Source organism: Arvicola amphibius, chromosome 5, assembly GCF_903992535.2.
Source record: "Arvicola amphibius chromosome 5, mArvAmp1.2, whole genome shotgun sequence".
Taxonomy (NCBI): Eukaryota; Metazoa; Chordata; class Mammalia; order Rodentia; family Cricetidae; genus Arvicola; species Arvicola amphibius.
In genome coordinates, this window is record NC_052051.1 from 124459690 (window position 1) to 124473756 (window position 14067).

Here is a 14067-nt window from a genome sequence, read left to right on the forward strand (position 1 = left end):
CCCAACCTAAAGAATAACATGCCTATAAAGGTACAAAAAGGGGCTGAAGAAATGGCTCAGCGGTTAAAAGCACTGTCTGCTCTTCCAAAGGTCCTGAGTTCAATTCCCGGCAACCACATGGTGGCTCACAACCATCTGTAATGAGGTCTGGTGCCCTTTTCTGGCCTGCAGGCACACACACTGACAGAATATTGTATACATAATAAATAAATAAATAAATAAATAAATAAATAAATAAATATTTTTTTAAAAGGTACAAAAAGCTTACAGAACACCAAAAAGACTAAACCAAAACAAACAAACAAACAATACAACTCCCCTCACCATATAATATTCAAAGCACTAAAAGTACAAAATAAAAAAATATGGAGAGCTTCAAGGGCAAAGGCCAAGTAATATATAAAGGCAGACCTATCAGAATTATACCTTACTTCTCAATGGAGATTCTAAAATCTAAAAGGTTCTGGACAGACATTTTTTCAGATACTAAGAAGCCACAGATGCCATACCAGACTACTGTACCCAGCAAAACTTCAATCACATGTCAGAATGGCTAAGATCAAAAACACTAATGACAGCTTATACTAGAGAGGATATGGAGCAAGGAGAATACTCCTCCATTGCTGGTAGGACTTTAATATTTTACAGTCAGTTTGGAAATCAGTATGGCAGTTTCTCAGAAAATTGTGACTCAATCTACCTCAAGGCCCAGCTATTCCAATCCTTGGTAATATATCCAAAGGATGCTCAGTCATACCACAAGATCCTTGTTCAACTATGTTCATAGCAGTACTATTCATAACAGGCAGAACCTGGAAACAACATAGAGATCCTATTATTCAGCTGTTAAAAACAATGGCAGGAGGAAATTTGAAGGGAACTGAATGAAACTAGAAAGCTCATCCTGGATGAGGTAACCAAGAGCCAGGAAAACAAACATGGTATGTACTCACTCATAAGTAGATTGTAACTGTAAAGGATAGCCATTCTATAATCCACAGCCACTGAGAAGCTAGGTAATAAGGAGGGCCCAAAAAGGGAAGTATGGATTTCCCTGGGAAGGAAAAATAGAAAAAAATCTCCTGGGTAGGCTGGGAGAGGATGGGGATTGGAGCATGAGGGATCAGGTTGGGGGTGGGGTAGAGGGGGAGAGTAATGAAAGAGATGCCTTAATGGGGGGTACATTGTGGGGTCAGGTAGAAATCTGTGCAAAAGAATTTCCCACAAATATACAAGGATGACTCCACCTAAGACTCCTAGCAATAGTGAATAAGTTATGCGAACTGACAATTTGTAATCAGATTGGTGACTTCCATAATGGTCATCAGAGAACCTTCTTCCAGATGCAAAAATGCACAACCAAGCACTGGATTGAACTCTTGGAAACCTGTTGAAGTGAGCAAGGAAGGATTGTATGAGCCAGGTGGTCAAGGTCATCACATGGGAACTCAGACAACTAACCTGGGCACACAGGAGCTCACAGACTCTGGACTGACTGCTAAGCCACCCTCATGGAACCAACCTAAGCCCTCTACATGTGTGTTACAGTTGTATAGCTAGCTCTGCTTGTGGGACTCATAGCAGTAGGAGCTCTACCTGTCCCTGATGATATTCCTGACTTTTGGAAACCCTTCCTCATACTGGGCTGTTTTACCAAACCTTACTACAAAGGGGAGGGATTTAGTACTACCTCAACTTGATATGCTATTCTTTGTTGACACCCAGGGGAGGCCTGCCCTTTTCCTGAACAGAAAAAGAGATATAGTGGATTGGGAAGAGGCAGGCGGAGGAAAGGTTGGGGAAAGGGAAATGGGAGGAGTGGAGGGAGCTGAAACTTTAGTCTACATGTAAAATAAATGAATATATTTAATAAAAAAAAACAAGGAAAGAAAATTGGCTACGAGAACATTCTACATTTTTGAAAAAATGCATTGATTATTTTAGTGATTATACATGAAGGCAGTAAAATAATTCTTAAATGCCATTTTATTGACAGTTGCTGTTTTCCAATAGAGCAAGCATGGAGATAATATTACAATTTATTTGTTTATTCATTAATTAAGAAACCAAGATTGGGTAAGATAAATGAGATTCCGTTTTGCAAACTGTAGAGCACCTCCTGTGTAGTCTCATGGTGAGAGCATCTATGATGTGTTGCATTTCCCTGAGGTCTTCTCCGTGGATGGCTATCACACTTGCAGGCCTGAAATATGTGAGAGCAACACACCTCTTCAATAAGTCCCAGAATACGTGAGGGTCTAAATACTCTCAGTATCCACATCACAAAATTTCCAAATATACCATTACTTCCTCAATTATTTTAACTCAGGCAGTTTGCTCTTATGTTTTATGAAATCCTACATATAAAATATATTAATCATATATTAAGTACAATATGACCACATTTTAGAAGGCCGTATACCTAAGCATGGCCTCACTACTGATATCAAAATAAGTATTTCTAATGAAGGTACTATGATTAATAATGGTGAGCTAGTTTCAGCAATACAAATGTTCTCCATTTTGTCTGTGTATTTTAATAAAATTCTACTTATCTGATAGAGTAATAAAATATTAGTTTTCTTGCTTCTAAGGCCTAATTTGAATAACACTTTTAAAACATATTAAAATTATATTCATTATATCATTGCTTTTCAGACAATGAAAGAAACCACAATTTGAAGTTTAATAGAAAAAATAGATTAACAGTTCTTTAGAAATATATTTCATTAAAAAAGCATAAAATATCATTGATATGTATATAAAACATTTTTAAATTAAAGAAAAGATATGATATTTTAATAGATGAGAGATTTTGTTACCTCAGTAAATGTTCTAGTACTCATCTTTAAAAATTAACAGATTAGTTCTAAAAATAATATGGAAGTATAAACATTCACAATTAGTCAAGAACATTTTAAAATAAGATACAAATATTAATTTATACATGTCAATTATGTTTAAAGATACATAATTAATAATGTGCCATACTGAAGAGAAAAAGAAAATAGAACAATGATACAGAGAATCTGAAATGTATTTCCATATAAAATACATGGAAATGTAAGAGCAGCCATTGCCAGGGATGGTTGATAAATCCTATGCTGTATAATCCTCCTGTCTCCTCGTCCCTTGGCATCTTCATCCTCCAGATCACCATAGTTTTAAACATAAAACTACCACCACTTATTCCTCATAGGTAATTCATATGTTTTTGTTAGGCATCAATGAATTAACTAATATAATAATTAAATAAATGAACAAACTAATTAAATCAATATATTTAATATATATTTAATAGTTTGAACAGTTCTCAGAGGCAGAGTGCTTACATTTTTAAAAAGCTTATAATGGAAAGACATAGCCACAATCCTAGAGTTTGCATAACACTTTGAAATAATCAATCAAACTGTACTGAGTAGGTGAGAGTGTATTTATAGCTGTAAAAATGTTCTAGATGTATTCATTCACCACTTGATACTTTTGTTACCGCTTAGAGAAGGAATGAACAAAGCAGGGAAACTGTTGACTATTCCATTATATTCTATTGCCTTTCCAAATCAGAACAGCACATTCCAGGGTCAGTGCATATTAATTACCATACGTTTTAGGTTTCTGTTCTTTAATATCTCAGAAATAAAAGTTGTCACTTGTGAACATTCCTTCCAAGCAACTCTAGTGGTCATGATTTTCACACCAATTAAAAAGTGGAACACTATCATTTACATAAAATGGTGTTCAGAGGACTTATATAGAAAAGTAGTTGTGGTATTAAGGATTTGGGATCTGAAAATGACCACAGTCCACTGTGGTGCCCCTCACAGTCCGCAGACCGGGATGGAAAGCTGAAGTTGTTCTCAGTTCCTTTTTAACTGTGTTGCTTTTCCTGGGTGTCCAGAGGGGGCATGTTTAAAATTAAATGCAGGAAACCTCATAATGGTAATTTACACCCTTACTGTATATTCGAGAATTGATTTCCAATCTGTTATTTCTCCTCATAAACTCCAGTAGGTGGTATTCTTTAAAAGTTATTTTCTGTGAACCAGTAAATTATGATTCCTAAAAACCACTGACCAGTCTAATGCTTTAGATCATAAAACTCTCTTCACTAATGCAACTGTACTTACCCAAAGTTAAAATATTTTGTTCTTAGGTGTCAAAAAATTGTGCAGATTCTTCTGAGCTGACAGACCACATTACTCAACAGACTCAGGCTAAATGGCTGGCATTTGATTTAGGCGTAGAAGAATTTCCTTTCATTAGAGACTTCTAAAGAGAAAAAAAAAAGAGTTTCATTTTTAGGCTTCTAACAGCTGTAAATCTCAGCAGCATTTCCCTTGTAAATCTCCAGTGCATATAAAATTTCATTTGTCAAATGTAGAGTTTGTGATGCCCCTTCGGAGTACATGATCATCTGTACCCAGCATGTCTAGTTCACTTTGCAAAATAATCGTTTCTCTTAGCTTGTCACAGTAGCAGAAAGTCAGGACCATCTGATTCCTCTCTGAGCCTTTGCTTTCTTCATCAAAAGAGCTACAGAATGGAAGAGGAGGAGGGGAATGGCAAGGGTGAGGGGAAGGAGGAAGAAGAGGTGGAGGAGGATGAGAACAAGAAGGAGGGGGCAGGAGAAGAAAAAGGGGTAAGGCAATAATACTTAAAGGGGTCACAAGTGAGTATGGGAAATAAAGAGGTTTTTGTTTCTTTTATTTTAAGAGAGAGAAATATAACATAAATCTGGGTGGGTAGAAAGATGAAAAGAACCTAGGAGGAATTGGGGAAGGAGAAAGCAAGATAAAAATACATTATGTGAAAAATTAATAACAGAAAAATATTCAAATTCTGCTACATATTCAAATGAGAATAAAGAAATAAGAATAAAATAATTAATAAAAATAAAATGGTAGATGAATGTTGTATATGCACCAAAAGTACTGAGAGAATTTTATAACTTTAGATGCATATTAGTGAGAAGAAACTATTATTTTAATTAGTAATGGAATTGATAACCAAAACTAAATTAGGGAGAGAAGATAATGATGAGGTGTGGGGCTTCCAATTTTACATCAATAAGCTCTTTAGAGAAGACTTAAACATGATAAAAGTGAAGAAGCAAATACGTGATTATAGAAAATGCTGATAAATAAAGGAGAGATTTATATGATTTATGTTCTGTGTTACTGCTGAATTCCTAGGGAAAAGAACAAATTAAAGTAAGAATAAGCTTCTATAAAAGAATGTGTTGGCAACATTTATGTAATAGTACATATAAACATCAGAGGACAACACCAAACTAAAAAGTTAGTTGATTGAAATGGTGCAAAAAATTGATAAACCCTAACATGACTCATACTAAGGAAAGAGATAAAAATACAACCAACCTGGCCTCGGTTGCAGATCTTTGTTAGAGACATTGCCCAGTATTCTTAATGCCTTGAGTTAGACCATGGTCAGAAATAAAAACAACATTAAAATCTACAAATATAACCACCTAAAGAACTAAAGAATGAGTATATTACATCTGCTAGACACAGGAAGGAAATATAAACAAAAATTAAAGTTGTTGTCTTGATATTGTTCTTATCATGAGACTTTCAATAAAAATGATGAGAATTTAGATAAAATGAAAAGATAATATTTGATTAGAAGCCTCTTTAGAATAAATACCCTGCACTCATTTTCACGTGAAGGCATGTGATATGGGCTATTGTCAGCAGTGTGTTTATGTATGCCTGTACCATGATAGGATCATATATATCTTCACTAGAGCTTTGCCAGCCATGCCTCATTTAACTTCTGGTCACTTCTGAAATATTTGGTCTCTGTTCATTTGCCCCATTTTCAAATCATATCCCTCCAACCTTAATTCTGTCCTCACCTATTCCTATGCTAGCTTGGATTCTTCCTTCAACTTCCTCTTGTAAGGAAACAGTTATGTCTCCTGGGTCTGCCTAGATAACCCCAGGCAGTTTTGCCATCTCAAGAGCCTTGGTTGGTTCACATCTGCAAAACAGGTCTCGCCAGATTAAAGGAAACATCTTCACAGTTGCCAGGAATTGAAATGTTCATTGGAGCAGTGATTCGGACTGCTGAGTGCTCTTGCAGGAGACCCAAGCCTTGTTCCCAGCACCGTTATTGGGCATTTGCCAACCACCTGTACCCCTCTTTCAGGGAAACTGCTCTCTTTGTCCTGTATGGGTACCTCCAAGAACCTGTTAGACATATGCCTACTCAGGTACACATACAGATACATAAAATGAGTAAACAAAGAAATAGTACAATAAACAACACAAATAAAATAGTCTCCAGTTGGAATTGCATCCATCCTCTTCTCCTTAAGACTGGGAGAAAAAGAATGCTCAGCAAGGTGTTCTGAAGGTGGTTGTGCAGCAGTCCATTTGAGAGGCCTGTGTCCGTCTCTCATCTCTTTATGTCAGCCCCACCACACAGACGCTGATCCCTCACTGGCCTTGGAGAAAAAGCTTGGTTTCACAGTGATTGACAGTTGTAGTTTGTCTGATTGATGCAAGTTGAAGATGCTAAATTTCGTAGATGTAAAGTCAAAATGAAAACAACCTCAGTAGATGGTGTTTCTTTTCAAGGAGGATTGCAGCTCCTAATGCCAAAGCATCCTTCCCAATCCAGCATCACTTTACCATTGCAAGTCCCATTTTTTTGTTATAGTTTTTTGTGAATTTCATGCAACCACTGTTAATGGCACATGGCTTCTATTTCCACAACATCTGCATTGGAGGGGGCATTTTCAGTGTTTTATATGTATAACTTTGAACATGATCCAACAAAAGTCAGAAAAATACTAAGATATTATTCCACCAGATTAGCAAGCAAACCAGTAATACTGATTATTTTCAACTATGACAGGAGACTAGTTAACAAGAGAGGAGAGTCCATCACAGAGGCTCTGACTTGGGGAAAAGACAATAGAGCCATGGGGCTGAGGAAGGAAAACAAACTGCTTAGGCTGAAAGTGAAGATAGAAAAATGATATAAAGATATGTATATATGTACAAATATATATATATATGAATATATGCACATATATAAATATGTATGTATACACATAGAAGATGACAGAAAGATCTCTAAATGAATAAAATACTGATATGACACATGGAGACAAATATTTTAAATACTATATTTTGTATAATTTATATGTCAACAATAGAGTTGGACAAAAATGTTTTTAATTTTATCTTTTCTTAAATATAATATTTAAGACATATACACTTGTTAATATTCAAAAGGCCTTGAAATATTAGCTCATTTTCAATAGAAAATAAATGATTATAATAAACTACAGAATATATAACCTAAAACTGCCTTAAATATTAAAATGCATAAGAATATGATGATGGATTTTTTAAAATACTATTCTGCCTCTAATTTTCTATCTTATACCATTTTACAATATATCTGGCATAGCAGATGACAGAATCAGTCTTAAGGACTGTCTATGTATGAATAATTTTATTTACAGAATTTTACTTACTTTCAAATCCTAATGGCTGTATTATGTATTTTTAATAACTTTTTATATAATATTTAAGTTTTCTGAAAATAAGTAGTTAATTTTCTCCTGAGTCTCTGCCCAGTCTCTCTACCAATTGTCCCTTCTTAGCCTCCATTTCTATTCTGCAACCTTTCCATTTTCAGCTTTATTTTCATAGATTGGCACCTGAGCAAAACAAAACAAAATAAATAAATATGTCAGTTCCTGAATACAGATGTGTATCAATAACCAGTATCAAAGTCATATAGATGGGGGAATAAATGGACCAGAACATGAGCAGAAAGTACAGTGCTTAAACCAAATACACACCCCAGTAACTCTTAAGGCCTCACTTGGACAGATACAGGGGTTACTGACAACAGAATACTAAAAGGAAATAACAAAGTAACAAACAATGATTTTATTTTTTCTGAATATTTCTGATCAATACTTGTGTAAAGATAAAATTTGTGAAGGTAAATTTTAGCAGTTTTCCTTAATATTCTTAGAAGACAATCAGGAGCTTAAATAAAGCACTGTATGGGAGTGGGAATGCAGCACATGAATGAGCTCTTTTTTATTTTTATTCTGATTTATTTTATGTGCATTCATGTGTTTTACATATATGTCTGTTGAGTGTGTCAGATGTTGGAGTTACAGACAGTTGTGAGCTTCCATATGGGTGTTGGGAATTGAACCCAGGTCCTCTGGAAGAGCAGTCAGTGCTCTTAACCTCTGAGCCATCTCTCCTGCCATCGAAGCTGTTTTGTTTTTTTTTTTTTTATTGTTTTTGTTTTCTCTTATAAACTAGAAAGGAAGACTTTATTCTTGAAAGCCTACAGAGCAAGACAGATGGCTGAAGCAGGGCCATGCAGCTCTTGCAGGAGAGGTCAGGGGCTCTCACAATATTGCAGTGGGCAACGGCTTGCTGGAGGAATGCAATCTCCATTTTAGACTCAGCCCGGAAAACACACTACTGGCTGTGAGTGACTCGAGTGATTTAGTAAAAAGACCTTTTATTCTAAACATTTTACCTCCTTTTAGTAAAAGGGAAGTCTTCCATGGGTCTTGGCTTTCTGCTGGCTGCCATGACACTGGGCCCAACTGAAACCTGGACTTGCTTTGCTGGCTGATAAAGGTCTTGGTAGCTCCATTAACAGATTAAGATGAAGGCAAGGATATTCTAGCCCTGAGTCCTGTGAAGGCCATCCAGGGAAGCAGATTGTCTCTTATGAGCAAAGACAGGGAGTTGCATTCTCCTACTTAGCATCTTCAAGTGCTACATTGTGTCATAGATGGGAAGGTGCTTGCCAGCGACAGCTCAAAGCCCTGGTTGTGTGCCTGGGTGGTAACTGAGCTGCTCAGTTCTGGAACATGAGAATTCCCATAGCTCATGTTCGTTGAGGAAATGCAAACTAAAACTGTAATGAGATGCTGCTTCATAGTTAGTGGAATATAAAAAATTAGAGAAAAATCATGATTTGTCATTGAAATGCAACTGGAGGAGAAATAAAAGACTGGCAAAGGGCAGAGCCAGCTCTGTGACGAAGGATGGGCCAGCTTTCCAAAATTCAGGGCCAGCACTTCTATTCTATGAGAGGAGGGACCACAAATCTCCTGTGCTAGGATCCTTCGGGTTATTCCTACCCCAGGTACAGTGAGGGGTGGGGTTTACTCAACAGAACCCTCCAACTTCAACACATACGGTTTGCACGGGTCCTGTAGTAATATGGCAATGTACATCAACATCAACACAGACCTCAGCTACAGCAGGGCCACAGACCCAGACACAGCCCTCAGTGACACCATGGCCCCAGGTGGCAGTGCAGGACACTCAAATTGGAATGTCCTTGAACACCAACATGGCCACAGGTAGTGACCCAGACTCCGGGTACCGTTGATAGTAACAGAAGCCACAGCTGTCAACATAAACTATGTCTGCAGCAGGGCCAGAAACCTAGATGCTGCCCCCAGTAGCTGCTCAGTCTAGAAATCACTATGGCCCTGTGTGGCAAACAGCCCCCCAGTTCAATCTGTTTCTCATCCCTTTCAACTCTTCAGATCTACCTCTCTCTACAGCCCACGAATCCCTCTTCCCCCCTCCTCTCTCTCTCTCTCTTTCTTTCTCTCATTTCTGCAGCACATATTCCCTCACAACAATGGTAGCTAGCGCTACCCTATCAAGACCAAGTGTCACCAATCAGACATGTGTGTCTTCCATCTTCCCAGATCTAAGGACACCTGGCAGCCACATAGTCTGCTTTTCTGAATGAGCCGTCTCTACTTCTATTTCTAATCTGGTATAATTCTTTGCACTAAGATACAAAAGTCTGAAATAAGGTGGTCCCTGAACTCAGACCCATGGCTTGGCACAGAACATGTTTCTCCTTTCCCTTTCGTTTATCTCTTTTTCAGAAACTTTCCTAAGTTCTATCCAGTTTTCCTTAATACTCTCGGCTTTCTTACGATTTCTCTGGCCTAATGTCTAACTTTAGAGGCATGAGGCCAGCCTGGTCTATAGAGCTAGTTCCAGGACAACCAAAGCTAGACAGAGAAACCATGTCTTGAAAAACCACACACAGAAAAGAGACATAACTTTGTGTTCATCTCCCTCCTCTTATCATTTTTCAGATTTCCATTTTGTCTGTGCTGTTTTTTTTACTCTCAACCATTAATGAAACTGTTCAAGCTCCTTCCTGAGTCCTCTTAAAACTATGTAATTAGTGATACTAAGAACTCCAGAGGAGACCCCAGTTTCCCAGGAACAATAACTAGGCAAATAAGAGAGAACATTTAAGGAGATGTGCAAAATAGTCTAATCTTGCTCCACAGTTTTGCTTACGTGTCATATGATTAGAAAAATTTTAACATTAAAAACACCCTGCCACCTTAATCAAAACAGTGAGGTTGTCTTTCGGGGCTACTAAATTAACATTATGGCATAAGACTGACTTCTATATTGGTTAGTTTTTAAAGGAACACATTTCCCTTAAGTCTTGAAAAATTCACAATATTCAAGACAAAAAGTTGTAGTGATGACACTTGATCTATCTCCTGGGATTCAAATCACACCAGGAACCCAGAGCATCGTAGAAACAAGAGAGATCACACTCTCCGTTTCTGTCGTCAGACATAAAGAAAGTGCACCCAAACCACAGAACGGTAAATTCTGTGCCTATGGCTCCACAGTAAAAAGGTGAACATTTCAAGGTGGTGTGTTTTTTCCTTTCTTTTTTTTTCAATGTAATAATTTACAGATGAATGTGATCAGTGTACAGATAAGGACTTTGTGCCCAGTTTTTTAAGATTAGCATTGACAGGCCCCGTCTGTGCTCTAGAACCACAATGTCCTATCTGTAATTATACAAGAGCTTGTACTCTGAATAAGACTGGAGTTTTAGGATCTGCAGTCCACGTTAGCACTGCTGTATTTAAATGACTGAGAATGTAATAAACCTTTTGGATGGTAGTTTAACAAAACCCTACAATATAGACTTACAGTTATTTGCCTATTGTTGTCTTTTATTCTTATGTTGTTTGCAATTCATATTTTAATTCTTGGGTCATGTTTTTATTTTTATGAGGTACATCAAATCAGAGAAGTGAATAAGATGTACATCACGAATTAGAGAAAATATTCATGGTTTTCATGAATCCTCCAGATCTTCAAGTGACCTTATTAAGAGTCCTCTCTTTAAAAAATAATACTTAAGAAATATCAAATGTTGAAGAGTTCATAGAGTAAAATATGAAATGGTCCATTTATGGATTGGCTCAGCTTTCTCACTCATCCTACAGCTTATTAACTTTGTAGGTCATGTTGATAATTAAGAAGGACCATTGTATAAAGGAAATGGGAGTTAGGGTACCAGAATATGGGGCAGAAGAGACACAAGGGGCTCAGGGGAGGGGATGAGGAACAAGCACAAAATTAAATGTATGAAAAAAGCCAGAAAATTTGCATGGAATGCAAAGTGAAAAAATTAAAATTATTTCTTGGGTCAGAATTCTGTGGGTTCATGACACTCTGCAGAGGAATCTACTGTAGAGTTCTGAGCCTAGGATGAGATGGGTGACTGATGTCTTCCTGACAGAAAACCCCCCACCTCCAATTATGGATTGGATTTTTTGCCACACTTTGTATTTTGTGTTTATTTCCTAAGAATTGAAATTGATCAATGCTAAAGTGGGAAGAAGGAATAAAGCAGAGAACAGATAATAGACTGAATGAAAGACTAATCCAAATATATCACATTTTCATGCATTGGTCACCTGTATCCCAACCACACATCTTATTTCTGGCGATTTCTCTTGACTTCACTGAGATTCATTTATGAAGCAAGAATATTATTCAAGCTCATCTCTATAATTCAGTAGCTGAATATGTTAATATTTAAGTTCATTTTGAATCACACCAAGGTTAAACTATATTTGAAGTTATGTAGCACATTTCAAAAATAGGGTGCGACACACTAGGGAGAACTAGCAAAAAACAAAAAAAGAGAGAACTAGCTTCTGACCTACATAACATTGTTTCTGGTTCTGAGAACAACCATTAAAATATTAGGGCTCTCTAATAAGGGAATATTAGTAAAATCAGTACCAAGGCAAATATATTTGTCTCTTTATACATATTCAACACAAGTCATAATTAAGGAATTACATGAATCTTAGCCATTGAAAGGCTATTTACCAACATAGAATTATGCCATACAGTTGAGATACATTATCCTCCCCCCCATAATAGCCAGGAGAGATATCAGCAGGAATCACAGTAAATAACTGAACGAGGATAAATTTAAACTAACAATATATTTTATTTTTCAATGCATACCCATCTAATTAAAAAGATTAATTTAAAAGTTAGGTGCAGCCGGGCGGTGGTGGCGCACACCTTTAATTCCAGCACTCGGGAGGCAGAGGCAGGCAGATCTCTGTGAGTTCAAGGCCAACCTGGGCTACAAGAGCTAGTTCTGGGACAGTCTCCAAAAGCTACAGAAGAAACCCTGTCTCGAGAAACCAAAAAAAAAAAAAAAAAAGGTGAAGTAAGAGAATAGTAAGTATAAATAAAAGGTTATATCATGGTAAAAGTTGTAAAAGAAGGGTGGCTTCAACACAAGCACTGCTCAGTCAGGACACTTGAAGTGTTAACTGAGAACAGCACTATGAATGAGTGCACAGTATGTGAAATATGGCTGTGCAGGTCAGAATTGTACCTTATGTGCAAGTAGGAAAGAATGGCATGGACTGAGATGGAGTGAGGTTTCACCAGCCTACTTAGATCAGATATATATCTGATTTAAAACATATTGCTTATTTCTTTAAAAATCATTTAATAATTTCAGACCTTCCCTGACTACTTAAAGATTAAACCACAGAAAGTAAAACATGTATAGCTGAATACTGTGTGTATTATATATTACTTAGGGGGATCAATTAAAATCTCATTGATATGAAATGATCATGTAAAGAGCTATTTAAGATATCTTGCTTCTGAATTTACTCCAAACATATGCAAACATGGGTAAAGGACACGAAACCAAACCCATAGAACTCAACTAAAGTAATTAAAAATTATATTTATTATTGTAAAAATTGACAACCTCTCAAGAGCTATTATTCAGATTCAAAAACAAAATTCCCAAGAAATAAGGTCTGTTCTAAGATAAGAAGTCAGATCTTGTAGAAAGTTCTTTGTGTTCCTTGAAATAGTAAGCTTATAGGTTTTACTTTCAAACCTTATAAAAAGGTGATCAAGATATTGAGTAGCAGAAAGTGATTTCTTTAAAGGAGAAAAAACTCAGAGAATTGTGGAAATTGTTTGGCAAGAAATGTAATATGTTCTTGTCCCCAGTTTCTTATTTCATTTTCTTTTAGAATCTTTAAATATATCTTTAAAATATAGTCTCACTTTCCTAGTGTGAGTGATCATTTTCCTCCCATTTTAATTCAACAACAACCACAAAAATCTGACTAATTTGTTGATATTTTCTTTCATTAATGCATAAAAACCATTATTCAATTCTGGTATGCATGTTTTGCTTAATAATTTTAATAGCACTGAGGTTAATAGAAAGAATATATTTAAAAAATAGCAATGAATCCACCATTTTGTCTTATAATGTTTTATTATCCAGGCTAAAACTTACTGGAGGCATTTGATAGTTTGCTCCTGGTAGTCATGGTTCTAAATGAAAAAGGTACTTCTAACTTGACATAACACTATTTAGCTATTTCTTTCTATTGGGTAGTAACAAAATAATAGTATCATAATTATGCATTCATACAATAAATGTAAATATAGTATTATTATAACCAATTTTTGCACATATATTGTAAAATCAGTTACTCAAAAATTCCTGAGCAAACAAGTATATCTAAAATTACAATGATTAATTTTTATATACATTTTTGTCTCTTTAATAGATATTAAGATCTCCATTTTCTAGAGGATGCTAGTTATAGCCTGATAATTTATGACTGAATTGATTACAAAATCCTTAGTAAGCAAGGGGGCATACATTCAGTAAGTTCAGTAAGTTCAACTATTGTTTCCTACG

The 14067-nt window shown here is 36.1% G+C and overlaps 1 pseudogene; it reads left to right on the forward strand.

The window, feature by feature from the left end:
- The first annotated feature begins 1317 nt into the window (after window positions 1-1317).
- Window positions 1318-14067, forward strand: part of LOC119815355 — a 103665-nt pseudogene continuing 90915 nt past the window's right edge.